Source organism: Pinus tabuliformis, chromosome 3_2 (assembly GCF_031772625.1).
Source record: "Pinus tabuliformis cultivar Carrire ecotype Pingquan chromosome 3_2, CPIR1, whole genome shotgun sequence".
Classification (NCBI taxonomy): domain Eukaryota; kingdom Viridiplantae; phylum Streptophyta; class Pinopsida; order Pinales; family Pinaceae; genus Pinus; species Pinus tabuliformis.
The window spans coordinates 1,266,944,556-1,266,970,909 of record NC_142302.1 but is presented as its reverse complement, the minus strand read 5'-3'; the positions used below and the strand labels follow the sequence as shown (position 1 = coordinate 1,266,970,909).

General features: G+C 38.1%; 2 pseudogenes; both read right to left on the bottom strand.

The window, feature by feature from the left end:
* Positions 1-269: 269 nt before the first annotated feature.
* On the bottom strand, positions 270-11,676 carry LOC149185354 (ABC transporter B family member 1-like; annotated as a pseudogene).
* A 1,973-nt stretch (positions 11,677-13,649) lies between these two features.
* Positions 13,650-16,068, bottom strand: LOC149185353 (plasma membrane ATPase 1-like; annotated as a pseudogene).
* Between the last annotated feature and the right edge of the window lie 10,286 nt (positions 16,069-26,354).

Genomic DNA, 26,354 nt, shown 5'->3' with positions numbered 1-26,354 from the left:
GTTTATCTATTATACATTTTGGAAATCTGATGATTTTATTTTGTTTTTCTAGTTTTTGATATTTTTTTGGCAATCACTCTTAAGTCTTTTTTTCTAATCCCTAAGGCTTCTTCTCTAACAGTGTTTCTGTCTTTATATCCAAAATCTACCAAATTTCCAAAATTTATAATAAATAATCTAAATTTTTTTATTCATTTATATATTCAAAAATACAATTTACACAACTAAAATTTACAATCCAAAAAAACAAACAAACAAACATACATCTCCTAAAATTTATCTACGCTCATTCCCTCGCCCTCGCCTTGTGAAAAAAACCCCTGCAGAAATTAAGCATTTCCAATTCATCTCACATTAGATCGTCTAAACTTCCATTAACCAAACCTAATTTCCGTTTAACCCTCGTCGCCTCATTGATGGAGTTACTTTAAAGTTTTTACTGCACGAACTACGAAGATGATCAAATCAGATATGACATTCTACCTGCAAAAGCGTGGCAGCAACCACGATTGGAAAAACTGCAATAAGAACTAACGCGAGTCTCCACTGCAACACAAACCCTATGGTACATGCGACCAGCATTAACGCGGAGTTATGTACTATCATGGAAATCCTGTCGCCAATGGCAGATCTCACATTCGTGGCATCAGAAGCCAAACGAGCGGCAACTTGGCTGCTATTGTTCTCTTCCCGATCAAACCAACTGACCTCATTGCGAAGAATCGCCGACAGACAGAAGGATTAGGGTTATCATTAGTCAGATTCATACTTCAAAAAACATAAAAACCAGTACTGAAATTTTTTCACAGAAACCGTTTTATTCACCTTCAAGCATTGTCTATAGGACCTGCTTTGTCACGCCCCTACACCTGCGGTAGTCTTTCAACTGCTTATAGCGAGGTGCGGCACCACCGAACACTTTCTTTTCACCAATACTTATGTTCTTGGACTACGCCTAATTCACTTTCTCCTACTTAGTTTGTGTTTCGCAACCAAGTATTATTATGTTTATCCTTTATACCAATGAACACCCATACTCATTCATTATCAATAGCAATTATAACAAGAACACAATTGCACAGTATAAAGGGAGGGGCAACTCCCTGCAATATGAGTCTGCCCGAATCAATATATTATATAATCATCACTTTTACAATGTACAAGCTAAATCTTGGGAAACCCCAAATTTACACTTAGTCAATTTTCACAACTTCGGCAAACTCGGTTGCCCAGCTCGTCGGCACCTCCGCACGGTCGCTGCACGACTCACCAACCCGTTGTTCACCTCGTCGCACGTCTTCGCCAGTTCGCTCTTCGTTTGGTCGCAAACGCCCAAACCATGTACACCTGCCCACACACAGTCCCACTTGCCAACCTTGACAAATGCCCAAATCGTGTGAACAGCATGTAGTACCGCCTCTCCAACTCTACAACCTCCAATTCCAACCTTCGTCTCACCTTCGTGCACACTTGCACGGTGGGCGGGCGCTCACCCGAGTCGCCAAGACACCCACGCCAAGTCGTCGCACAAAACGGGCGCCACACGTTCACCGTGCACGCCTTGCCCAACCACTGGGCGCACCTTCGCCCAACACCAAGTGCAACCTTCCTTCACCATGCGCTCACCCAAGAACGGCGCATGAGATGTGCGCCTTCACTTCTTGCCTTCTACGCACTAGAACTGCGCACTCCCTTCTTATGCGAAGTTGTCAAGTGATTGTTCGATGTCAAATGCTCTTCAAACGCATCACATATATATCCTTTGCAACGTGTGGGCGGGGCTTGCCCAGCCGACCGCCCAACCTTCGTTTACACCCCCTTATCCAACGTTCAGCGCCCAACTTTTAAGTCGGCCTGCCTGCCATCGCAAGTCGGCCTCAAGCTAAACGCTCCACGCTCCTTTGGGTATAAACTCCCATCGCATATTCATTATCGCATGTTTTTGTTGTAAGTTTCGTCGCACGCTTGTTGCAGCTTCGTCGCACAACCGTTGTGCGCTCTAACTCACCTCACGCTCGCGCGCGCGCCCGGCTCGCCCGGCGCCCAATCGCGCTGCACGCACAAGGACATTACATCCTCCTCCACCTGAAATCGTTGTCGTCCTCGACAACATATCATCCTGGTAGCCATCCACCAAGATCATCAATATCCATGATGTCAACTCCTCCACATACTGCAAACATCACTGCAACATATGTAGAACCACCGTCTCCACCATGTCTCGCCCCGGCAACCATCTGTCACCAAGATCACCATACCAAGGTATACACCCATCGGTATGTCATATATCAGAGATCATCTCAATCCATGATCATCAATCACTCTGTCACAATCTCCACATGCTGCTCTCCATCATGGAAGGCTGGTCCCTCCATCCAAGCTACATGCCCACTGCAACATCTCGTGTCGACCTCATCATGTGTCATCATGTGAACTGCTGCCATGATACTCCAACATAATGCTAACACATCTCTGCACATGCTATAGCCCCCATGTCTGAACTAGTTGGGTAGCTAATCCAACTGTCACGCTCAAACCATGAGAATGCACATCCTCATGCCACCATCAGTTGTTTCTCAAAACATCCTGCCACATCCTCAACTCGATCAAGAATCCATCTCCATAAGTGTAAGCCATGCTCAGGTCCATGAAGTAGTCCTCATCTCATCTGCAACATGTTGTCCATGATGTTTGGTGTCAATGTGCTACATGAAATCAGCCACATCTATCCCAACATCATCCATGTGTGTATCTCCTCCATATGAAGAGATCATCTCATCAATCTCCAACTCTCGGTGTGCCACATCCAGGTCCATGAGGCAACCTCCATCATATCTACAATGTGTCATCCCTAAAGTCTACCATAGCAACAAGTATACATTTGTCTCATCTATCCATGTGTTGCCCATGATCATAGATCAATCAGCTCCCATGTCAACAGGTAGTTGAGTCTTGGCTCAACTCATTCCCAAGTGTTGCCACCAAGGCATCATCATCATCGTAACTCCATCAATCCAAAGTGTCTCATATCGATCCTCTACATCAAGTCACTCTTTCAAGCCATTCCCATACATGTACTTGAAAGTATGCACCCCATCCTACATCAAAGTCTCTGACCTCAGCTCCTTAATGCATCAGATCCTCCAAGTCCACCATATATGAAGTCCCTCTAGAAGTCACAACAATCTCATGTCATCATGAGCTCCATGAGTCATCTCCAACCAACATCTCAGCAAGCATACAAGTCTCGGCCCAAAGGTCTCTGCAAGATGCCTCAGCTCTCCATGTAGTAGGAATGCTCCATAGTCTACCCACAACTCCATCCAAGTCCATGGCCTTGTTGTACATAAGTGCACAACCTCTCCATCGGCTCATAATAAGTCTCCATGTCACATCAGCAAATCCATCTGCACAACATCCCTACCTTGGCACTCCTCATTGGATGTCCATAAGTGACACCTCTACAAGTGCTCCCACATAATTTTCCTGCATAAGACTGCCATGCTCCATGTCTCCAACCTGATGTCCATGACTATGTTGTCCATGTAGTCCAATCAAGTAGACCCATCACAAAAATTGATCATCCTCATCCAAGTCTTCTATCTTTGGTCTAGTGAACTCGGTCACCCAACCATATCATCATCATCACGAGTCCCTTCCATCATAGCTCCCCACTGAAGGTTCCACCAGGACTTGCTCTTGGTCTCGGCCATGAGAAGTCCACCCAAGCATCATCATACCCAAGAGTGTGCCCTCCAATCTGTCCATGAGCCATGTTGGGCACTTAGCCAAAGTGGCTAAAACATGACCCACTCCTCCAAAACGATCATCATGTTCCTCCCTTGTCACGGGCCTTTGCACCTTTCATCATAAGGCCACAAACAACCCCAACAAGTCCTGCAACAATCAACAATCCTTGCTCTTCATCATCATCATGAGGTTCCTCCAAATGAGTATCCTCATCCATCCATGTCTGCAAACTGCACGATCTTGGTCCAACTTGATCAATCTCAAGTTCATCCTCCATCGTTGTCACATCTGCAACATCTTCAACTATCATCACTTCCTCTTCCTTGATAGCACAATCTGCAACTTCACCTTGCTCCATTGTCCAACCAAGTTGAAGAAGTTTGTCTTCAACATTCTTTTCCAAGACTTCAAGCTTATCTCGAATCCGGGGATTCTCTTCTTTCAACCTCTTCAACCTGTATAAGGTAAGCAAGAGCTTCCCTTCGCATTCTTCCAAACTTGCCATGCCTTGTCGTTCAGCTTGGTCCAAGCACTAAGCTTCACCTCTACTAAACTTGTTTCACCATTCACCAGCTTCACCAAGTTCCCTGCAACCATGAACCAGCCCTTGTTCCACTTATATGTGAAACTAGCTTCCTTCACCTGCAAGTACCTACTTCCACTGTCATCAACTGTCAAGTTTCCAAGTGTACCCACACCTGCACTTCGTCACAAGCAACCCTGCTCTGATACCAATTGTCACGCCCCTATACCTACGGTAGTCTTTCAACTGCTTATAGCAAGGTGCGACACCACCGAACACTTTCTTTTCACCAATACTTATGTTCGTGGACAACGCCTAATTCACTTTCTCCTACTTAGTTTGTGTTTCGCAACCAAGTATTATTATGTTTATCCTTTATACCAATGAACACCCATACTCATTCATTATCAACAACAATTATAACAAGAACACAATTGCACAGTATAAAGGGAGGGGAAACTCCCTGCAATATGAGTCTGCCCGAATCAATATATTATATAATCATCACTTTTACAATGTACAAGCTAAATCTTGGGAAACCCCAAATTTACACTCAATCAATTTTCACAACTTCAGCAAACTCGGTTGCCCAGATCGTCGGCACTCCGCACGGTCGCTGCACGACTCACCAACCTGTTGTTCACCTCGTCGCACGTCTTCGCCGGTTCGCTCTTCATTTGGTCGCAAATGCCCAAACCGTGTACACCTGCCCATGTGCAATCCCACTTGCCAACCTTGACAAATGCCCAAATCGTGTGAACAACACGTAGTACTGCCTGCCAACTCTACGACCTCGGTTCCAACCTTCGTCTCACCTTCGTGCACACATGCACGGTGGGCGGGCGCTCACCCGAGTCACCAAGACACCCACGCCATGTCGTCGCACAAAACGGGCGCCACACATTCACCGTGCACGCCTTGCTCAACCATCGGGCGCACCTTCACCCGCACCTTCGCCCAACACCAAGTGCAACCTTCCTTCACCGTGCGCTCACCCAAGAACGACGCATGAGATGTGCACCTTCACTTCTTGCCTTCTGCGCACTCCCTTCTTATGCGAAGTTGTCAAGTGATTGTTCGATGTCAAATGCTCTTCAACACATCGCATATATATCCTTTGCAATGTGTGGGCGGGCTTGCCCAGCCGACCACCCAACCTTCGTTTACACCCCCTTATCCAACGTTCAATGCCTAACTTTTATGTCGGCCTGCCCGCCATCGTAAGTCGGCCTCAAGCTAAACACTCCATGCTCCTTTGGGTATAAACTCCCATCGCATATTCATTATCGCATGTTTTTGTTGTAAGTTTTGTCGCATGCTTGTTGCAGCTTCGTCGCACAACTATTGTGCGCTCTAACTCACCTCACACCCGCGCGCGCGTCCGGCTCGCCTGGCGCCTAATCGCGCTGCACGCACGAGGACATTACACGCTTGGTCAGATTCTTGCCAATGATTTCCTAAAAGGAATGTTGCATCGTATTGAAAACGAGGGCGCTGAACGATATCTCTATCAAAACGAAGCAATATTTCTTGATTTCATTTTTTATGTATAGCGGATCAGGGTTGTAACAGATGCTCAGAATGGCCCTCAGGATGTAAGCGAAGAGTGCGCTATTGGAACCGCAGACCATGGACCCTACGGATCCTAGTAGGGAATAGGCCCATTCTGGGGCATTCATCTTGACTAGTCTCCAGAATGACCCTGCCTGCTCTATGAAGGGTACTTTCTCTATTTTGTGTGCTGAGTTGACATCGACAGATGTGCTGAAATCGGAAGTTGAGAAGTCTGAAAGCCTTTTGGAATAGGGAGATCAGCCATAAGAAGAATTTCTTCCAATTATGGGCGAGCTCACAGAATTCCTTGCGCTGGAGGGCCTGGAAATGGGCAAACAAACAAAAAATCAAAACAAGAATACAAATCTATGTTCATTCTATTTCCCCTTTCTTCCCGGGATCATTCAAACTGATAAATACTGAGAATTTATGGAAGGTACAAAGCAAGTTTCCTTTCTATCTTGGTGATGAATGAGTGGGTCATTCAGAATGTGACAAAATGTAAAAGTCCATAAACTTCTACGGAGTAAAATCTAAAGTACCAATAAACACTATAAGGGTTAATGGGAGGAGCAAAACAACTACAATTTAAGAAAAAATATATATCTCTTGACCGAACAAAACCATTATAATTTGAAGAAAAAAAAGGAAGGATTTTATGAGAAGGCATCCAAACAGTTTGGTGGAAAATATTTCACTATAATAAAACCAAAAAAACTTGGCAGCTGCTAAATAATTTTCCAAATAAAACCCTGAGGATCTATAGACAAACAAAACAATTATAATTTCACAAACTGCTAATCTAAGGAGAAGGCCCGAAGGATTTATGGGACTGCAAAAAAATTACAATTTTATAAAGAAGGCGAGAGGATTTGTGGGAGAAACAAAACAATTCCAATTCTATAGACTTTCAGTGGGAAAACTATTGCATAGGTTAACCACAATGTGCCATCATTGAATTAATATAGTGGGATAAAACCTTTACCTGGCACTGCTCTTTCTTGCATTGTTACCAAGCTCATGGGCAGTTTCTTGGAGTCTGATTAATGTTGAATAAGCCCCATCATCCCCTTTTGAGATAAGGTCATCGTGAGTCCCCATCTCCAAAATGCTCCCCTGCTGAACAACTGCCACCAGATCAGCCTTCCTAATGGTTGAGAGACGATGTGCCACAACCACTGTTGTTCTTCCTATCATGAACCTGTCAAGGGCTTCCTGAACAAGTTTTTCTGATTAAGAGTCCAGAGCACTGGTTGCTTCATCCAAAAGTAGTATGGCTAGGTTCTTCAACATCACTCTGGCTATTGCAATGCGTTGCTTTTGTCCGCCTGATAGTTGTCCACATCGTTCACCAACCTGGTGTTGCAGACCCAACTTAGTACAAATCATAACCATGGCTACTATCAACTTTGACATATAAACCATAGATATATAGTGAGATGGAAGAAAAGTGCTATAAACCATAGATATATAGTTCAACTCCTGGGGATTTGGGTTAGAAAGGGAAGAGAAGGAGACTTGATAGTGGGAGAAGGTATTCCAGGATGACAAGGTAAACATATCAAACTGTTGTTATTCACACACACAAGTCATAAAGAGTGACTGGAAGACTGAGCAAGGAAACAAGCATAATCACCAAACAACTAATCAACCATCTCTGCAACAAACAATCAACTGACAACTAATCAATCATCTCTGCAACAAAGAATTTTCAGTTATTACAGCTAGCAGCACATACCTGAGTGTCATATCCTTCGGGGAGCTTTGTGATAAAAGAGTGTGCATTTGCAACTCTGGCTGCTTCCTCCATTTCCACCTGGGTTGCATCCTCTCTTCCCAATAGCATGTTTTCCTTAATGCTTGTTGCAAACAATGCCGGTTCCTGACTCACAAGCCCTATCTGCTGTCTAAGCCATTTCAACTGCAGAGTTTTGATGTTAAACCCATCAAGTAGCACTTGACCTTCATTCACAGAAATTAAAAACACAGTACTTTTGAGAAGCAATTCATTAAACTAAAAACCGGAGTTCAGGGTATGAAAATGCCATGTAAAATCATGTATTGGATACCTTCAATGGGGTCATAGAAGCACTCGATCAGAGCAACTACAATACTCTTTCCCGACCCACTTCGACCAACCATAGCTACAGTTTTTCCTGCGGGAATGTTCAATGAGAAACGACTGAGAACGGGTATCTCTGGTCTAGAGGGATATGCAAAACTCACGTTTCGCAGCTGGACATGGCCTGTGACTGTGGGCAGAGTAATTCCATCAGAGTAGTTTCGATCAATCTTGGGCCTGTGATCAATAGTTTGAAATATATTCACAGCAGCAGATTTTGCCTTTGCAAATGTTGTCATGCTGGGAGTTGCTTGCCCCAGTGCTCTGCAACAACAGATTCAAATTGTAAAATCACTTCCTACAAATCAAATTGTGGAGAAACAGGAGAAAACAGGCAATTGGGTATACTACATACAATCCACCGATCATGACTGAAAACATAGTAGATATGGCCAATCCTCCATTTGTATCATGGTGCGTCACAAGCCATCCTCCATACCACAGAAGCAGAGCATAACAACAAATATCACACAATAAGTTGACCCCAGCCCAAATCGGTTTACCAGACCACTCTTATATCCAATCTTCTGAGCCACACTCAAAGACGCAGAATACGCTTTCAGCGCTTTCTCCTCGCCTACGAATGAGAAAACCGTGCGAATTTGTGCCAAGGCCTACAAGTTGAATTGAATTAAATTTAGCCCCATTAAAAACAATTCAATTCCTCACTAGAAAAGGGAGCTGATTATATCAAACAATTCAGCACCTGTTCTGCAATGTTACCAGCCTCTGCATATGCATCCTGACTCTTGGAGGAAAGCTTGGTTATCGTTATGGTATGAACGGCTCCAAACAAGGCTATCAATGGCACCACTGCAAGAGTCAGCAGAGCCAACTTCCACACTGTGATGAACCCCACCACAAATCCAGCCACAAATGTCGCCATGTAATGGATGAAATTGCCTAGCTGCGAACCAAATTACATCAAAGTTAATGAAATTTCCAGAATCTAATCTCAAGAGGAGATTTATAAGCAATTTCAAAAGGCCCCAAAGAGAGGAGTAGCAGGGGAATGGAAGGGTGTTCATGAGTTCTTCAAGACCAGTCGTAGACTGTACTGATAAAAGGAAAAGGTCAAGCAAACAAACATACACTAAGTAATCAATTAACCATTAGTAAGACACACCAGTTCATTTTGGCTGTCTCCATTGACATAAATTGAAACCGTTGAGAACATAGAAAAAGATTAACTGACCTTCTCACTGATAGCATCCTGAACAGCCACAATGTCGCTGCCGATAGTATTGATGATGTCGCCCGTCCGTGCATCAATGTCGAAGTATTCCACATCTTGATTCAGAGTGGCCTCCAGATACTTGATCCGGAGCTTGGTCAACTACCTCTCCCCTTTCTTCCACCAGATACGCGGAGATAAGGCCACTAGATTTTTGCTTCGAAAACATTACCAATGTAGGAATTTGGAAAGACTGCTGACGTTCCTCGACGTGAAAATATCTTCACTTAGGGTGCCATAAACTCCACGAACTCTCCCGGAAGCTCGGCGCACAGATGTCAAGTGGAGAGTAAAAGTTTTCCGTGCTTTCTTGATTTTCCGTTGTTTTCTTTTCTGGTTCAGATCAACGGTTGAAAGTGTCTCACTTGATCGAACAGAGCAAGGTAAAAGTGTTGACGAAAAAGTTGATGCATAGGAAGGCCTATTGACCTAAATATAATCTTAATTAAACCCTTATTTCAACTTATGGTGGATGAGGATCGGTTGACTTCTTTTTTAAATTTAATTTAATACAATTTTAATAATAATATTGGACAAATGAATGAATCGTTGTTTTATTGAAAAATAATCTTAATTAAACTCTTATTTCAACTTAAGGTGGACAAAGAGCGGTTGACTTCTTTTTTTAATTAATTTAATATATTTTTAATAATAATATTTTTTTCTTCCCTTTGGAAAAAACGTAATTTTCATTAGATGATAAAATTACATATTGTATATGCAAAAGCATAGGTTCCAGAAAAAGATCTAATATTGATGCCTTTTGCCCTAGCAGGGAGGCATCATTTTAAGATGTATTCATCATATTGTTTTATAAAAAATGAATAAATGTAGCCATGTAACGTGTCCATAGGTCTTGCTGTAAATGAGAACATATGAATATTTACAAATGGTAATTTAAAACAAAAAATATTAACATGATCTAAGCTCCCTGTGAGCTTGCTAAACATCTATGTCCATGAAAGGCCGATGGTAGTACTGGTAAAAAGTCCCCTCTCTGTGTTCTTGGATCATCCAAGTGTCGGATGGCCTGTGCGCAGCTTCTTTGGATAATCTGTCAGCATCTATATTCCGTTCCCTGTAGATGTGATGACATGTAAATGTGTCAAAAGAAGTAATAAGACGATGAGCCTCATCTAGAATATGTGTCAATGTGTATGCAAAACATCTAGTTTTTTTGTTTAACCATTCATAGACAACTTTTGAGTCCCCAAAGAGTTGGAGGTCTCGACATTGGATTTCCAGTGCATATTGTATAAGGAATTTTGCAGAGGACAGTTCTGCAAAATTATTCGTATCCCCTCCTAGTCCCATCTGTATGTGGTAGGAATAAGAAGCAGTGAGGTGAAGTGTGGCCCCTCCCTCGCATCTTTCCTCCTAAGCAGAACCGTCGAAATAAGCCCAAGGCTTTGTATGGTTTATGGTTTTGGGTACGATGGTTTGAGGTCGTGCCGTCTCCTCGTCATCAGGGATGATGGAGTAGTGGGAAATGATATGGGATGCAATGGAAGGCCAATGCGGAGTGGAATTCAGGAAGATGATTTTATTGTGGGCGATCCAAAGTCCCTAGCAAATGAGTAAAGGGAGATTCCAGAGCTTTTTTGGCACATCTCTTAACCACCAAGTTGTCCAGGTCTCCTTCACAGTCGCACCTTGCCACCTAATTGGGGATGGAATCATGACTGATATCGATTGCCAAAGGTCTTGAGTGCCCTGGCATTCAATAAATAGGTGTAAGGTGGATTCATTGTTACATTTGCATAGGTGGCACTAGAAAGGGTCATGATGGGCTCGCTTGAGAAGGTTGTCCCCAGTGGGGATTTTTTTTTTCAGTATGGTCCACATGAGTAGTCTGCTCCTCGGGGGGGCTTAAGCTTCCACAAATGCTTCCACCATGACTCTAAGGCTTCTGGACGACGTTCTTCAACTAACACAAGGTATCCGTCCTTAGGGGTATATTTTCCGGCTTTTGAAAGTGCCCATATGACTTCATCTTCTCCTTTGCCAATCTGGATGTGAGCCTCAGTGAGAGCCATGATGAATGCATTCCACTGCTGTGTCCATTGTTAGGGAATGTTAATTCTCCAAGCCGATTTCCAGGCTTGCTGAAATAGAGTGGAGTGTTCAGGGTCCACTATGTGGACGATATGGGTAATATTGATGTCTCTGAGAAAGGATCTGAGTTCGTCTGGCAGTCTATGAGCATTCCCGCATCCAATCCATGGATCCAAAACAATCCTCACATTCATTCCAGACTGTATTTTCCATGTGATGCCAGCTCTGATGATGTCCAGAGATTTTATTACAGCCTTCCATATAATTGATACCCCTGAGTGGAGTCTTTGTGGTTGGCTTAGCCAATCCATCAGGTTTGAGGGGGCAATGTATTTTGAAACGACCACCCTTGTCCATAGACTGTTTGATGTAACAAGCTGCCACCCAAGTTTCGCTGCCAGAGCAGTGGAGAAGTGCTCTAATTTCTTGATGCCCCATCCTCCCCATTTCTTGGGCAAATTTAGGGCCTCCCACTTGACCCGTGCAAAAATTATACCTGTTTGATGTCCCTTCCAAAGGAATCTACAACATAAGGCCTAGATTTTAGAGAGCATACCCCTAGGGATCCATGCTAGAGACATCCAATCGACCAGGGTGGCCTTCAGGACAAGTTTGATGAGAATGAGTTTGCCTGCCCTGGAAAGGTATTTGTAGTACCAGATATTAAGTCTTTTCTCCATCTTGGAAATAAGCCAAGTCCAATCTCCTATTTTATACCCCTGTGGCTTTAGCTTGTAGCCCAAATATGTGAGTCCATCTTCCAATCTAAGAAGAGTGTACTGGAATCTTTGCAACGCATAATGGATTTCATATGGGGAACATCCAGCCCCAGTGAGGGTTGACTTATTGCAACCATTAATAATAATATTGGATAAATGAATGAATCATTTTTCTATTGAAATATAATCATAATTAAACTCCTATTTTAGCTTAACTTGGATGAGGATTTGTTGATTTATTTTTTAGTTGAGGGTCTAGATTGATTCTCAAAGGAATATGCTCAGCATATGATTCGTCTGAATGCTTATTAATGGTTGTAGTGTGTTACAGAGTTTGTTAGGTTATCTTGACTTTTAATAAATTTTAAAAATTGATGTCCTAAAGATTCCTGCCACGCCCACCAATTTCCTAGGGATTTTCAAAGCATACATAATTTTAGAAAAAATGCCTTATATCTTGGTTGTAAAGAATAGAAACTCTTCAATACTTTTGTTTTTTATCAAGGCCTAAGATTTTTAAGGGTTAAGTAAAATCAAAGTTAATAATAATATTTTGTTGCAATATTTTTTTTTTGTTATATATTTGTCGACGATAGATACAAATGAAACATTCAGCTATATCAACCACATTAATATTTTTAATGTGGTTGTACTAATTTAGTACATAGTTGATCTCACAAAATTTATATATGCAAAGTGTCTATAAAATATAAATTTTATATTTGTAAACAATAAATTTAATAATATATATATATCTATATATATATATATATATAATCAATTTAGTAAAATTCGTATATATGTATTTTTTTATTTTATTTTATAAATTGTTAAATTTTAATTGGAAATTGTAAACATTATAATCATTTAAGTCAATTTAATTTAATAATAATATTAAATAAATGCAGCGCCGCCGCCACCACCTTCGGCGCCGCCGCCAAGAGGTTCACCCTACTCGCAACTCACTGCTGTTAAAGGCAGAATTTGATGTTTACCAGAGGTATAGTATACTAGTTATTGCTGGATTTGACTTAAGTATAATACTAACCCACCTGCCAATTCCTTCGTTAAAAATAACAAGGAGCCACTGCCATGGCGGTAGTCCCTGTCGGGCCTGCAGGGAAGTGCAAAACTTGGAAAAGTTGGCCTGGCGGAAATTGTTCCAAGTCTGGAAAGGATGGGAGGCAGAGGTCAAGGAATAAATGGAGTGAACCACAAATAAGTAATTCATATAAGTCGCTGAAGGCAGGCAGGTACTCTCAGCCGTAAATCATTTCACAGTGGATGCAAATATTACATAGTAACAAAATAGCTATGGGGCCAGTTTGTTGACTGGCCTACATGCTGCAGAGCAGCGACCATTTGCATCCATCTGTCCAGGTATGACAAGAACGATTATGAACTTAAAGAAGCTTTATTTGAATGAAGATGCTAAACAGAAATGCAGAAAATCATTTAGGAACAGGGTTTGGAGATACAAAGTGATCCCTTTCAATAATTCTCAACCACAAATAAACATTCTGTTCAATGTTGACTGAAAAATTAATTGCCTAGACTGAAAAATATCTTTAAATATTAAAACCAATAATTCATATAAATCGATGTTTAAACCTTAAAACCAGTGATTCATATAAGTCGCTGAAGGCAAGCAGGTACTCTCAGCCGTAAATCATTTTACAGTGGATGCAATTATTACATAGTAACAAAATAGCTATGGGGCCAGTTTGTTGACTGGACTATGTCAAAAGCACTTCTTATTGCATGAGTTGCATTAGCAACAGCAATTCCTATGTCTGCCTTTTTTAGCCTGCAATCGTTTAACAATCTCGTACTTATGCTCTGCAATGACAAGTCAAAATCAGGAAGGATATGGAATCAAACACTAATTAAGGAAATGAAAAAATAAAAGTATCTGAAAAAACACAGAAGTAAAAGATAATTGTTGCTCACCAGGGAAAACACTAGCAAAACCATCAGCCTTCTCTATCAGTTCATCAACTGGCGAAGCTGCAATTGATTCATCTTTGTCCTGACCTAGTAAAGAGGATGATGGATACATGTTTGTACCCATGTCCAGTCGGCAATCTGTCTCCTTAGCAATAGCCAATTGATCTCCTGATGAACATTTGCAAGTAAATAGTTAAATGTTGGCTCGTTGCATTACAAAAACAGTAGTGAAACTGATGACAGCATAACCTCACCATACCTGTGATCATTTTGTCATTTACACCAATATTAAGAGCCCTTGTGATTGTTTCAGCATTGTCATGGCGTGGGGCATCAAAAAGAGGCATCAATCCAATAAAATGCGAGGGCCCTCCTGGACTCTCCTTCCTGCCCTTTGGAAATTGCTGCAAAGATTTTGAGATAGCTATAAAGATATACATAATCAACAAGAAGAACTTACTCGGAAGATTTAGCTCACGGATAAAGCAAAAGAAGCCATATTATTAACCTGATATGCAACTGCAAGAGAGCGAAGTCCTCGTTCAGCAAAGTTGTCAATAATTGTATGAACTCGTCGATCAATTTGTGGCTTATTATGTGCGAGGTTAAGAATCTAACAAAAGGTATTTGGTCATTTCAGTTTTAATAGAATGTGTACAAATAAGTTTTGAATCACTTTCTAAACAATACAGCCCATTACCAAGTCTAATGAAGAAGGTCAAACTTCCAAAGAACAATACCTGCTCTGGAGCACGTTTACTAACTTGATGCATTTTCCCTTCATTGTCAATATAAGTGAGAGCTGTCCTCTTGTCAGTTGGATTAAAAGGAAGAAAATGGACCTCTTGAATGGCTGCCCACGCCTTTTAGATGCATGGATGTTAAAAGCCACAACAAAAGATACAAATCAGTAAAATAAGCATAGGCCTGCTTATCAACTAAAATTTAATATGATGACATAAAAAAAATACTTGCCTCCTTAGGATCCGTAAGCATCCCAACAATTGCTGCATCAATGGCATCTTGATTCTCTGTTCTGGATGCTCCTGTAGCCATCAGGACAACAGCATCCTTTTCATATCCTTTCGTGAAAACCTATTCATGACAACAATTAGTAATTGATACTTGTTTGAAGGAAACTAGCAGTACTGGATCATCCAATATTACCACGGACCCTAACTAGCCAATTTGGTACAACTGCAGTATCACCAAAAATTATGTATTTATGAAATAAGAGAAAGGACAAAAAAAGAATCAGAAGTCCAGAATAAATACCAACCTTTTGGAAGTGGCCAACTTGGTTTGTACTGTTGACAATATGTGCTGGTTAAACAAAGAAGGTATGGACCCCAGTAGCAATGACAACACATTCAACTTCACCCTGTTTGCAAGTAGAGGCATAATAAACCCCATTGACAGGACCCTTTGTTACTGGTAATAACTGACCACTAAGGGCAGACTACACACATTCAAAAATATTGTCATAAAACGTGGCTCAGGAAAAGTACCAAAACAGTCGAAGTTAATCCCAGAAATCATATAAAAGCATATCAAAAATTCCAGCACTTGTAATCAGAAATAAGAAGTAAAGAAAAGGATTGGATTAAGACCTGATCAATCTTTAAAGGATCTCCTTCAAGAAGACGTGCATGTGTAGGAACAATATCTCTAAGTTTGATGCTGATTCTATTACCAGGAACAAGCAATGTTGCATCTTCTTCATTCCATTGTGCATCTCTGAGAACTTGTTAAGTTCAAAGTCTTAAGTCATTGACGAACGAATTTAAAACTGCAGCACCCATGATCTTAAGAGGATTCTGAACATCCAATTGCATGCTTCCCCGCAAAACCAAGGATAGAAAACTGAAAATATGGGGGCTGCCACTCATACAAAAGATAGTGAACAGACCTTGCTCTTTGGAGGCAGCCGAGTCATCAGTGCTGCAGTAGCATTGTCAGCATTGTTTTCCTCTATGAAACTTATGGTAGAGTTTATAACAAGCAATGTTAGAATACCACCAAAATCTTGCCAATCAGGAGGTTTTCCCTGCAAAGATGCAATTTACATGATTAAAGCCTCAACTAAAAAGAGTGGATAGGGTATGCCCTGACTGATACTGGCTACAAGAGAGAAATATTGTGACACGGTAGAACAAGAAGCCATCTTCTTTTCCGATAATATGCACGAGAACCATAAGGATGAAGTAATACTGTGAACTACTAAAAATACAATAGAGGGGAACGATATCCAATGGGAGAGACCAAATGCCACACTACTATTTACTATCAAACGAACACAGAAAACACAAAATTAGTAACAGTACTAGCAAATATTATTAATGATGAAAAAACAAAAGAATAACCATGACCAATTTGCCAAAAAAATACAATTATCAGAAGGAATGGCCACAGTTTAAATATATGTGTTTAGTTCATGGATTGATCAATGGGGGTATATTATGCAAGCATGTTGAAGAGTCAAGACAGGCAGATAGACATGTTTGATAAACTGAATGTACACATTGTAGGTCCGACTAGGAAAATCCCTTGCAGAGAAGAAAACACCATAGAAAAAAAAAATAGAACATATAAAAGTAACAACATGATATTTGTGGTGTAAATAGCCAAGAGTTTTCAAAAACAAAGAAAATATGGGCCATGCATTTGAACGTTAATCTCTAAAAATGGGGATTTGAGCCAACCGAGCGAAGCCAGGAACTTCTCGTTTTTTGAATTCGAAATTCGAATTAATTTAGAAATAGAGATTTGACCTGAGTGATACGTTTCACCCTTTGGTGTTTTTATATCGAAATTAGAATTAATGAAAATTAGAGTTATCCGCCTATGGACATGGATCCCATCCCCTTTCACAAGTCGTTGTACTTGATGCAGTTACGCAGATCACTCAAGATTTAGTGCAAACATAGTTAATGCAGGTAGGGCACCAGCGTGAGAGGAATCTGAGAAATCTGTTGAAGTTAACCAGAGAAATGTATATCAGTCATTCTCTACATCACTACTCAGCTGGACATTTGCAAATTCTGTGGAAGTTACCAGAAATGTATATCAGTCATTCTCTCCTTTGCGCTTTGTAGATTGGAAACCATGTGAGCACTCTTCAGATTGTAAATTGGAAACCATGTCAACACTCTTCAGATCTATGGCATATTCAGATGGTGTCTGGGATAAATTCTTTCCTAGTAGTGCTAGCAGATTTTACCCAAAGCAGTCACCCTGTAGCATTCGCTTCGAAAATATAACTCTATGTTTGACTTTGGATCACATCTATTTAATAACATGTAAAAAATTTAAGCAAATTGTACAGTTAACAATAAACAGAAACATAGGTAAAATAAAATAATACCAAATGCAATACAAACCTCTGTGGTGCCTTGAGGGCAATTTACGGAGCTGTCCGCTGATTAGAAAAGCTCTTTTATCATAGCTAGTTATCAGTAGATTTTGTATAGCACTATGCCATAATTCCATCTTCAAACAACATAAATTCATTTTAAGGTCCATATAGTTTGGTGCTATTTATAAAGTTTACCTGGTATGGTAACATATTGCTTCTAAGTAGTTTGTAGTACTTAATTTAATAGAGGAAAGTGCCATAGTACAGAAAGTTAAATAAATTATTACTAATCAATAGATCTATACAGGGAAAATAAATTATTAATACTTAATAGATCTATCCTAGGTATGGATTATTTAGGTTTAGCTATTAAAGTAGATATTAAGCTATTGATACTTTGATATATTTAGCTACTAAATCAGCTATTGATACTTGGGACATCTATGCATTTCGATTTTGTAGTGAGATGAACGTACCATTACAACTGTTCACCAGGGTTCCAATTCCCTATAATCCAACCCAACGTGTATAGCAGAGTAGCAAAGAGAGAGGAGGCTAGGTTGAAAGTGCTAAATAGTTTGGTGGAATCTGGCAGTTAAGCCCATGGAAGTTCTTTTTTTCAATGTAGCATTTCAGTGTATGTATCTGAAACTAGGGAAAATTGGGAAAAAAAACAAATAAGAGATGCCACCTCCAGAACTTCATAGCTTTCAGGCATAACATAGGAAGAAACAGAAATGAGTAACCAATTCAATATACAAGTTGTCATTTAACTTCACTAGATAATAAGCACCATGTTTAATCAATCTATGGAACCTTTGGTGTTCGCATTCAGCAGCCGTAGATACAAAATTATTGCTCATCTGATGTTGCATTTGATGTATTCAACGATATAACCAAACACGGTACTTTTTAAGATGGAGCAAAAATATAAATACAAAAGGTGGCAAGACAATGTCTGATTGTCAAGCTTCAAGCATGTTGCAGAATGCCTTCCATTTGAAATACAGGACAGAAACAGAAACAGTACAAACACACATGCATAAAGACTTTCCAGCCTTCTTTCCTGAACCGTTACCTACATTACCCAAGAAACAAAAACTAACAAAACAAGATGGCTTACAACAAGCTCATTATGACTAAAATTTGAATCGACAACAGAAATTTAAAATCTTCTCTTCTTGGTTTGAAGTAGCAATGGGATTTAAAATATTGAATGTACATTTTCTTTGTAAATGAGTGGAAATTGCAAGTTAAATAGTTCTATTACAATAAGACCATAATATGAAGAAACATATTCATACCACTTTTGCATTTGTTGTGTACATGAAGGCAACCATGTTCCTGGATTTTGTAATCTGTATAACAAATAGTTAGTTATAATAAAATGATAACATTGTGAACTGAAGAGAGGACATATTTGAGACAAAAGATGTTAAGGCATATGTTGATGTACCTTCCATTTGTTAGTTGACATGTAATAGCTCACTATCTTCATTGAGTGTGAACTTGCTCTAAATTTTGAAGTCACGTAACATGTAAACAGTGGTAGCTTTCTGTTGCAAATATGTCTCATATGATATTGCTTTTAAATCAGGAAGTAAGTCATGTAATAAGGGCTGCCTGATAATGCACTGGACAAAGTTATTTGTAATGGATTCTATTACAGCATTTATACAATGCTTGTAGATGAAAGGGCAATTATCATTGCATTGTGAACAGAAAATTGTTCCATTGGTTATCACTATGGATGAGTTCACTGGGGAGTTACAAATTGCACAAACAGGTTCGAAAGGAGTTGAATATGGATTTGTTGCCATTAGAATACCTTCGACCTGTTTATAAAATATTCAAACGTTAATTTACATTATTACATGGCAAATGCAAAGCTAGTAAAAACACCATTATTGTTATACTTACAGCATAGGTAGATGTAGTTAGTTTTCTGAGATTGTTCAGTGCATCTGTGTTAAGTTCAGTCATGAACGTTGACTTTGATGCCCTGAATATTGTTTCTTTTGTGTTTACCTTTTTTGTTAAATTTTTGAAAAGGATGAGGGGGAAGTCTCCTTTTTGCAATTGTTTTTCCCTTGAAAGGAAAAAAATTTCATACGTGTCAAACAATTGCAACTGCAAAAGAGAAATTGTTGTCTATTGAAAAATACGAAAAGTAATATGCAAATACATTGTTCGTATGTGTTGAAAAATTGCAAGTGCAAGAGACAAATTACAATAACTATAGACAAATTACAATAACTATATATTGAAGTGATGCATGTTATCTACTGAAAATTAGGAATAAGTAACATGCAAATACATACAGTTGCATTGTCATTTTCAGAATCTCCATCTTTGATATGGAGTATGTAATGCAATCCAACCCGTTTGGCAAGTGTAATGGCTGTAGCGATTGTGCCAATTGGGTACATTTCTTTTTTGTTTGCAAATTGCCTAATGGTTGTATTGGGAATGAAGCAATATTCTTTGCAAACTTCAGGTACAGTTTCTATGATACTTGATTCATTAAGCAAAATTATTTTGTCACAGTCACCGCGATCATAAACAGTTTTAGGCAATATCCTGAAATTTGTAATTGAGATGTTGTTGCCTTGCAAAATTTTCTGTTCATGTCGCTCCACTAAATGTGCAGGTACAGTTAACGTTATAGTCATCATTCCTTGAGCATCTGTCAAATCAGCTCGTAATATTTGACGTGATTTGTTTGCTTTATCAAGGAATGCAGTATAGACAACCATTATGTCTCCAACAAATAGCTGCCCAATTCTACGACTATTGAGATCTTCAATTGATACTTTAATTGGCAGTATCTGTTTTTGCCTATTAAAATTGCTTAGTTAGAAATTGCTATAAACATTTCTACAATGCTATGTTTCTCCTAAAAACTGAATAAGTATAAATAGATTAGAGTGTTGTGTTTCATATGCATACCTTTTTGATGTATCATTTTGTACATTTGTTGAATCAAGTTTTGTTGTGATCGTTTCACTTGGACTAACACAAGTAAATGCACATTTCAATATGATGTGGATATTATCACATGTATTTTGTGATAAGCAATCAATAAAGAAATTATGATATGTAACCTATACATGTCTTCTTGCTGCATTGTCTGGGGGGACTTACTACTAGTGGTTTCTTCACTCGTCCAAGATTTTCTAATTTATATACATTTAAATATACATATGTAAAAAGAGAAGGCATATATAATAAACATTAATATTTTAAATAGAAAATGGCATATTTGTATAGTTGTCGTACACATACCTTTTCAAAACAAGTGGTTGGCTTGCCTTTTCTAATTGAGTTATGCGCTCTATTTCTTCAATTGGTTGTTTTCCTTTTTCAGGATTTATGCTATGTTATAGAATAGCAACATATATTTAGTTCAATTTGAAAGAGAATATAGAAGTAAAAAGTGAACAAGAACATTAAAACCATAGAACCATGCATAAGTAAAAATAAAATGCATATATACTAAACATTAATATTCTAAATACAAATTGGCATATTTGTATAGTTGTCATAGACAAACCTTAGTAAACATTAATATTCTAAATACAAATTAGCATATTTCTATAGTTGTCATAAACATACCTTTGCAAAACAAGTGGTTGGCTTGCCCTTTCTAATTGGGTTATGCATTCTATTTCTTCAATTGTTTCTTTTCCTCTTTGAAGATTTATGCTATGTTATAGAATAGTAAGATATATTTAGTGCAAATTAGAAGTAAAAAGTGAACAAGAACATTAAAACCATAGAACCATACATATGTAAAAATAGAATGCATATATAGTAAACATTAATATTCTAAATACAAATTAGCATATTTGTATAGTTCTCATAGACATACCTTTGCAAAACAAGCGGTTGGCTTGCCCTTTCTAATTGGGTTATGCATTCTATTTCTTCAATTGTTTCTTTTCCTCTTTCAAGATTTATGCTATGTTATAGAATAGTAAGACATATTTAGTGCAAATTAAAAGAACATATAAAAGTAAAAGTTGAACAAGAACAGAAGATCCATAGGAAAGGAAAGGCAAGAAGAATATACTCTATTTGTTTATGTTCCATGTTGTTGTTCTTTTTTCTTGGTCGTTCTGTTCAATTGAAAAAGGTTTTACTGGCACAATCTGCATTCATAAATAGATGAGGTCATATCTGCAAATTTATGATAGGATGCTTGTGTTGCTTAATTGAAAAGGGTGTCTTTGGCATAATTTGCATTGATGAATACACAACCTCATATATGTAAATGTACGATAGAATGCATAGTATGTATGGTGTTATCATTTGGTTTAGTACAAAAAGAATATTGTAATATGCTTTAGTAAAATAGAAATGGTAAAAACAATGAGTTATTGAAAAAATGTCAAAATTTGCAATTTTGTAAACTGTTTCATGTGTATATCATAGCTGAAGGACAAGAGATACTGTATCATGGTCAGACCAATATGTATCCAATATGAAAATTCTATATTTTATATTAGCTAGATTTGCCCAAACATGGTCAATGAATGATTTATGCATGGTATTAGTTTTGTCAATAAGGAAATGAAGATTGTAGTTTTCCATGTAGGTTTCTAGCTGCTTTGTTTTTTGATTGCAATGTACCATATCAATATTGAAGTCCCCTAATATAACTATGATATTGTTTAGATCTAAGTGGCATAAAGCTTTTGCAATGACATTCAAAATATTGTTTAGATTTGCATGTGGCGATGCATATATATTGAGTATTGCAATTTGTAATGCGTGAACTTTTATTTTTGCGAGCAATGCTTCTACAAATTGCTCTTCAAAATGGGTATGTTCAAGGATAATGATATTTTTCTTTATCAATATCATTACTCCATGCTTAATGCAACTTGAGATGCAATTGAAATTTTTGAAATATTCATTTTCCATACACAATGACATATGTGTTTCTTGTAAGCATAAGATATCAGATTGCATTGTGTCATAATCATTGCATACGTCAGTAAGATGTGCATGAAGATTACGAGTGTTCAATGAAATAATAAAGATGGATCGCAATGATTGTATTGATGAAGAGTCATATTCTAATTGCCATTTTGCAGTGGTTTGCAAATGTTGCATTTCACAATTTACTTTTTGCTTAACCTTAAAATTATTGTGTTTAAGAGGATTAAGCAAATACAATGATTCTATGTTTCTGACACGTGATAGTGCTGTGTATACTAGGCCATGCACTTGTACTCCAGTAGGGTCGAATGCAAGCCTATCCAAGGTTAAGCCTTGTGATCTATGTATTGTGTGTGCACATGCAAGTTGAATTGGAAATTGTTTCCGTATTTTCAATTGGGCCATCTTTGATGTGATAGGCATTGCTTTTGATATTCGCAGTATTGGTGTCCAATCATGTGCTATGTCTAAAGTATACAAATGAGCTAGTTTTCTAGATTGTCGATGACCAATATTAGGGTCGTGGAACTTAATCCATAGAACATCGACCTTATTTGTATGGGTATATGCTTTAACTATTCCATCTGCACCATTCACTAGCCCATCTGCTGCATCATAATTGCAAGCATACATTTCAACTAACATGTTCAACTTTATCAGAAGGTGCGAAGGCAAAACAGCTGTATGTTGATGGGTTGGGAAATTGCCGTTATTCTCCTCATTTTCATCAATTGCATTAATTAAAATTTCTTTGCCAGGCATCAGCATTAACATTTTCTTGTTATGCATTGCAACATCTTTGTTTTTGTAAAATAAATAGGGAAATGTTGGATCATTTGGTACAGGGCGCATGCAACTTGTATTCATATATGTTATATCATCAGATGTTTGACAATTTGTTCGCATTCTATTTAACACTGATATGAATCTCTTATTTGTTTGTCGCATAGTCATATGCAATTGGAAGCACTTGACATTATCCTTCCAAAAATCATGTGTTATTGTTTGATTGTTGATTCTTGGTTGTTCAAAAATAAGAGAGTCTTGAATAGGTTGTGCTTGATAGAAATCACCACAAAATATGATGTCAATGTTGCCAAAGTATTTGGTTTGGACATGTTTTATGTTTCTGAATCTATTGTCAATAGAATATAAGAACCGACTACCAATCATCGAGATCTCATCTATGAAAGCTAGCTGCAATTCTTGATATAGCTTTGATAAGTTGTCCAATACTTCTTTGTTGAGTGGGAACAGTTGAGACTTGTTAAAATAAATTAGCAATGCAGAATGGATTGTTGTTCCACCTGCATTATATGCAGCTTTTCCTGTGTATGCTAATATTAGACCTTTTGGTTTCATAGGATCAGTTGTGTTTTGTGAATCATAAATTCGTATAAGCATTTGGAAAATTGTTTTTGCTGTGAGTGTTTTACCTACGCCTGCTCCGCCTGTAATAAAAAGGTAAATTGGTTCCTTGGGTTTTTTTTTTTTAATTGCAACGTCTTTTACAATTGCTTGTTGCTCTTTGTTCAACATTCTTCTAAGTTTGTAATACTCATTGTTCTCCATTAAAAATGGATGGGCAGTAATTTGAAATCCAAGATTGATTTTTTTCTTCATTTCAAACTGTTTTGGAAATTGCAAGTCCGATTGCAAATCATATTCCTCATAATGGGAACTATTCTCTTGGTTTCGCATATTCATTTGGTTAGTATTCAAAGAACTAATTTGCTCATTTGTTGCAGTCTCTAAATCACCCCATGTTGGATTGATGTTATATGTAAATTTGGCTTCATTGGCTTGAATTGTTTTTTCATGTAATGTATATGCAGAGAGCCATGTAGACAATTCTTGTTTCAATGTATTTTCACAATTTTCAAATGGCATATATAATAATAATTTCTCTCGGCATAAGTTTTCAATATCATTGTGTTTGTTATATTTGACAAATCGTATAACATTTGGTTTTTTCCTTTTAGATATGGGTGTGCCATCTTTCCTGTAATTTGATACAAATTCTGCAAGGCAGATTTTGCTAATGGAACTTGGGCGTCCAATGTAGTAGTCAATAATGGAATGGCACATAACATCTTCTGAATCATCAGGCTCTTGTTTCAAAAGAATAGGCGGTTTAAGCATAAATGTGCGTTCATCAACTAGAGATGTGTTTACAAATATACATTCCCTTGAACTACAACTCAATGGCAATGAAAGTGCTATATGCACTGCTTGTTGAGCTGACATTTGCTGTAGATTGAGTAATGTATTTCCAAGTTTACGAATCATTTGCATAGCATCAATTTCATTTTTCTGATGCTCTTTGTGTATTCTTCTAAATGCATTTGTCATAGACTTGTCAATTTTGGTCATGTATGAACTACAATATGATGCTGCAGCATATGCATTTAGCACAAATTGTGCATCTGTATTTGCATTCCATAAAGTAGGCATAGCCTTCGCAAAACTGTTATTCCAAATGTGAGAAGGTTTTCGTTTCAGGAAAATTGTTGGTTGCTTTATTGTATGTTGTAATAGTTCTATGTACTCACTTTCTAGTAGTCCTATTTCTAGGAGGAAATTGTCATGGGTTATTGAATCATTGTAGTTTGTTTGCTCCAAGAATGCGAAAAGTGATATTGATTTCTCTACGATTTTTTTATTTTGTGCATTGGTTGGCTCGATGATCATTGTTGATTTCATTGGTGGCATGGGGAAGTTGTATCTGCAGTTTGAATTTTTTCGCTTCTTACAACTTCTTGTATGGTGATGTTTATGCAATTTAGCAACATCTGGGTCCAAATGATCTGTATTACAAGTTATGTAATTGTCAAGAAACTTCTCAATTTCTGAATTGCTTTGTTTTCCATATATTGGAGCATTCTCTATCCATAACAGTCCATGTTCATGTTCAGTTCCTCTATTTTGGAATTCTGTTACGAAATAGTAATCAGATATTTTTCCAAAGAATGTAGTATCTTGACATATCAATCGCTTTACAACATTAATTCTATGTCTATAGTACTGGCTACATGTGACTAGATATTTTCTTGTAAGGTAGGGAATGTCATCATCTTCTAATATATCAATAGCATTTTTATTTGCATTATTTCTAAACAATGTGACGAGTGTATCTACTAATGGTTTCCATCGATGTTCTGCACTTGTAAATGTCACAAAGAAAGCTGGAGGCCCCAATTGTCGTATCATTGCAAATATGTTTTTCTTAATTTGTTCCAAATGATCAAAAGATATGCAAATGTTTTTGAAATCTATGTATCCAATATCAGATTTCAATAACTTTTCCAAATTTGCTCGATACTTGACATCTTTTGCTAATATTTTCCTACCTTTTAGTTGTCCTTTTCTTATTCGTACCCATATGCAAGAAAGCACTTTATCAATTATTATTCGCATTGTCTTGAAAAACAAATTTGTTGTATGATATGAGAAGTCACCACTTGCTTGTAACAATTCCCATTGTATAATTTTTTGGTAACTAAACCTATTTGTGATGTCATGATCACGTGCGTCGCCATAAAATAATGTTGGAAAGTTCATTTCTTCTACATATTTGTCCTTGAAAATCCCCAGTGGTCGTTGTCCTTCAGCAGGTGCCAGTTCAATAATCTTGTCTTGCAAATCGTAGATGCATTGTGACTCTATTAATCCATGCACCAATGTTTCAGCAGGTGTTTCGTTATTTGCATCACTGTCTGTATCACTTTCATTGTCGTTGTTTGAATTTTGTACAATGTATTCATTATTCTCTTGTAAAACATGGGCCCAATTCTCATTTATACAAATGTTCTCAGCTTTATAAAGACTTCTAGAACATAGTTCGTTCAATGCTTTCATGACAATAATTGGCCGTACTTTACGTGTTTGGTATGCATTTTTGTATTGCAATCGTCTTTTTAATGCAACTGCAATTGTCATTGTATCAGTTAGATATTGTGGCAATGCTTTTTGCACAACGTCCATATGAACTGGTACATTGATAATTGATCCTGTTAAGCCAATTTTTGATCGCCTATATCCCCATTGTCTGATTTGTGCAAATGCAATTCTCAATGACACAAGTCTTTCTTCTAGATCTGAAAGTGTATTTACCGTTGGCAATGGAATGTTACGTCTTATTTGTTCAGGTG